We start from the raw sequence: 3,686 nt of genomic DNA, 5'->3' as shown, positions 1-3,686 counted from the left end.
TTTTTGCGCCGCCCCGGCTGACGCGGTTTTCGCGCCGCCCCGGCTGACGCGGTTTTTGCGTCGCCCCGGCTGACGCGGTTCGGACTTTGCACTTTTTGGCTCACCCCGGCTGGCGGCCCACTCACTCGATCGCCAGGTCTGTTTGCCCCGGTGGTTCCACCGCCAGGCTTAAGCGCGAACTTTTTTTGTTTGTTTTCTTTTGATTAAGCGCAAGCTTTTTTCTTTGTTTTCTTTTGATTAAGCGCGGGCTTTTTTCTTTGTTTTTTTTTGCATTCGCCCCGGCAGACGCGGTTTTTGCGCCGCCCCGGCTGACGCGGTTTTTGCCGCCCCGGCTGACGCAGTTCGGACTTAGCACTTTTCGGCTGTGCCTGGCTGGCGGCCCACTCACTCGATCGCCATGTCTGTTTGCCACAGTTTTCCCGGTGGTGCTGCACCCGGGCTCGCCCCGGCTGACGCAGTTTTCGCGCCGCCCCGGCTGACGCGGTTTCGTGCCGCCCCGGCAGACGCGGTTTTCGCGCCGCCCCGGCTGACGCGGTTTCGTGCCGCCCCGGCAGACGCAGTTCGGACTTAGCACTTTTCGGCTGTGCCTGGCTGGCGGCCCACTCACTCGATCGCCATGTCTGTTTGCCACAGTTTTCCCGGTGGTGCCGCACCCGGGCTCGCCCCGGCAGACGCGTTTTTTTTTTCTTTCGCCCCGGCTGACGCAGTTTTCGCGCCGCCCCGGCTGACGCGGTTTCGGGCCGCCCCGGCAGACGCAGTTCGGACTTGGCACTTTTCGGCTGTGCCTGGCTGGCGGCCCACTCACTCGATCGCCATGTCTGTTTGCCACAGTTTTCCCGGTGGTGCCGCACCCGGGCTCGCCCCGGCAGACGCGTTTTTTTTTTCTTTCGCCCCGGCTGACGCAGTTTTCGCGCCGCCCCGGCAGACGCGGTTTTCGCGCCGCCCCGGCAGACGCGGTTTTTTGCGCCGCCCCGGCTGACGCGGTTTTTTGCCGCCCCGGCTGACGCAGTTCGGACTTGGCACTTTTTGGCTGAGCCTGGCTGGCGGCCCACTCACTCGATCGCCATGTCTGTTTGCCACAGTTTTCCCGGTGGTGCCGCACCCGGGCTCGCCCCGGCTGACGCAGTTTTCGCGCCGCCCCGGCTGACGCGGTTTCGTGCCGCCCCGGCAGACGCGGTTTTTGCGCCGCCCCGGCTGACGCGGTTTTTGCCGCCCCGGCTGACGCGGTTTTTGCCGCCCCGGCTGACGCAGTTCGGACTTAGCACTTTTTGGCTGAGCCTGGCTGGTGGCCCACTCACTCGATCGCCATGTCTGTTAGCCACAGTTTTCCCGGTGGTGCCGCACCCGGGCTCGCCCCGGCTGACGCAGTTTTCGCACCGCCCCGGCAGACGCGGTTTTCGCGCCGCCCCGGCTGACGCGGTTTTTGCCGCCCCGGCTGACGCAGTTCGGACTTAGCACTTTTTGGGCTGAGCCTGGCTGGCGGCCCACTCACTCGATCGCCATGTCTGTTTGCCACAGTCTTCCCGGTGGTGCCGCACCCGGGCTCGCCCCGGCAGACGCGTTTTTTTTTTCTTTCGCCCCGGCAGACGTGGTTCCCCCCCCCCTTTTCGCTCGCCCCGGCTGACGAGGTTTTCGCGCCGCCCCGGCTGACGCAGTTTTCGCGCCGCCCCGGCTGACGCGGTTTCGTGCCGCCCCGGCTGACGCGGTTTTCGCGCCGCCCCGGCTGACGCGGTTTTTGCGTCGCCCCGGCTGACACGGTTCGGACTTTGCACTTTTCGGCTGTGCCTGGCTGGCGGCCCACTCACTCGATCGCCATGTCTGTTTGCCACAGTTTTCCCGGTGGTGCCGCACCCGGGCTTGCCCCGGCAGACGCGTTTTTTTTTTCTTTCGCCCCGGCTGACGCAGTTTTCGCGCCGCCCCGGCTGACGCGGTTTCGTGCCGCCCCGGCAGACGCGGTTTTTTGCGCCGCCCCGGCTGACGCGGTTTTTGCCGCCCCGGCTGACGCAGTTCGGACTTTGCACTTTTTGGCTGAGCCTGGCTGGCGGCCCACTCACTCGATCGCCATGTCTGTTTGCCACAGTTTTCCCGGTGGTGCCGCACCCGGGCTCGCCCCGGCAGACGCGTTTTTTTTTTTCTTTCGCCCCGGCTGACGCAGTTTTCGCGCCGCCCCGGCTGACGCGGTTTCGTGCCGCCCCGGCAGACGCAGTTCGGACTTGGCACTTTTCGGCTGTGCCTGGCTGGCGGCCCACTCACTCGATCGCCATGTCTGTTTGCCACAGTTTTCCCGGTGGTGCCGCACCCGGGCTCGCCCCGGCAGACGCGTTTTTTTTTTTCTTTCGCCCCGGCTGACGCAGTTTTCGCGCCGCCCCGGCAGACGCGGTTTTTTGCGCCGCCCCGGCTGACGCGGTTTTTTGCCGCCCCGGCTGACGCAGTTCGGACTTGGCACTTTTTGGCTGAGCCTGGCTGGCGGCCCACTCACTCGATCGCCATGTCTGTTTGCCACAGTTTTCCCGGTGGTGCCGCACCCGGGCTCGCCCCGGCTGACGCAGTTTTCGCGCCGCCCCGGCTGACGCGGTTTCGTGCCGCCCCGGCAGACGCGGTTTTTGCGCCGCCCCGGCTGACGCGGTTTTTGCCGCCCCGGCTGACGCGGTTTTTGCCGCCCCGGCTGACGCAGTTCGGACTTAGCACTTTTTGGCTGAGCCTGGCTGGTGGCCCACTCACTCGATCGCCATGTCTGTTAGCCACAGTTTTCCCGGTGGTGCCGCACCCGGGCTCGCCCCGGCTGACGCAGTTTTCGCGCCGCCCCGGCAGACGCGGTTTTCGCGCCGCCCCGGCTGACGCGGTTTTTGCCGCCCCGGCTGACGCAGTTCGGACTTAGCACTTTTTGGGCTGAGCCTGGCTGGCGGCCCACTCACTCGATCGCCATGTCTGTTTGCCACAGTCTTCCCGGTGGTGCCGCACCCGGGCTCGCCCCGGCAGACGCGTTTTTTTTTTCTTTCGCCCCGGCAGACGTGGTTCCCCCCCCCCCTTTTCGCTCGCCCCGGCTGACGAGGTTTTCGCGCCGCCCCGGCTGACGCAGTTTTCGCGCCGCCCCGGCTGACGCGGTTTCGCGCCGCCCCGGCAGACGCGGTTTTTTGCGCCGCCCCGGCTGACGCGGTTTTTTGCCGCCCCGGCTGACGCAGTTCGGACTTGGCACTTTTTGGCTGAGCCTGGCTGGCGGCCCACTCACTCGATCGCCATGTCTGTTTGCCACAGTTTTCCCGGTGGTGCCGCACCCGGGCTCGCCCCGGCTGACGCAGTTTTCGCGCCGCCCCGGCTGACGCGGTTTCGTGCCGCCCCGGCAGACGCGGTTTTTGCGCCGCCCCGGCTGACGCGGTTTTTGCCGCCCCGGCTGACGCGGTTTTTGCCGCCCCGGCTGACGCAGTTCGGACTTAGCACTTTTTGGCTGAGCCTGGCTGGTGGCCCACTCACTCGATCGCCATGTCTGTTAGCCACAGTTTTCCCGGTGGTGCCGCACCCGGGCTCGCCCCGGCTGACGCAGTTTTCGCGCCGCCCCGGCAGACGCGGTTTTCGCGCCGCCCCGGCTGACGCGGTTTTTGCCGCCCCGGCTGACGCAGTTCGGACTTAGCACTTTTTGGGCTGAGCCTGGCTGGCGGCCCACTCACTCGATCGCCATGTCTGTTTGC

This window comes from Rhipicephalus microplus, unplaced genomic scaffold, assembly GCF_043290135.1.
Source record: "Rhipicephalus microplus isolate Deutch F79 unplaced genomic scaffold, USDA_Rmic scaffold_99, whole genome shotgun sequence".
NCBI classification, from domain to species: domain Eukaryota; kingdom Metazoa; phylum Arthropoda; class Arachnida; order Ixodida; family Ixodidae; genus Rhipicephalus; species Rhipicephalus microplus.
Note: the sequence above shows the minus strand (reverse complement) of the source record.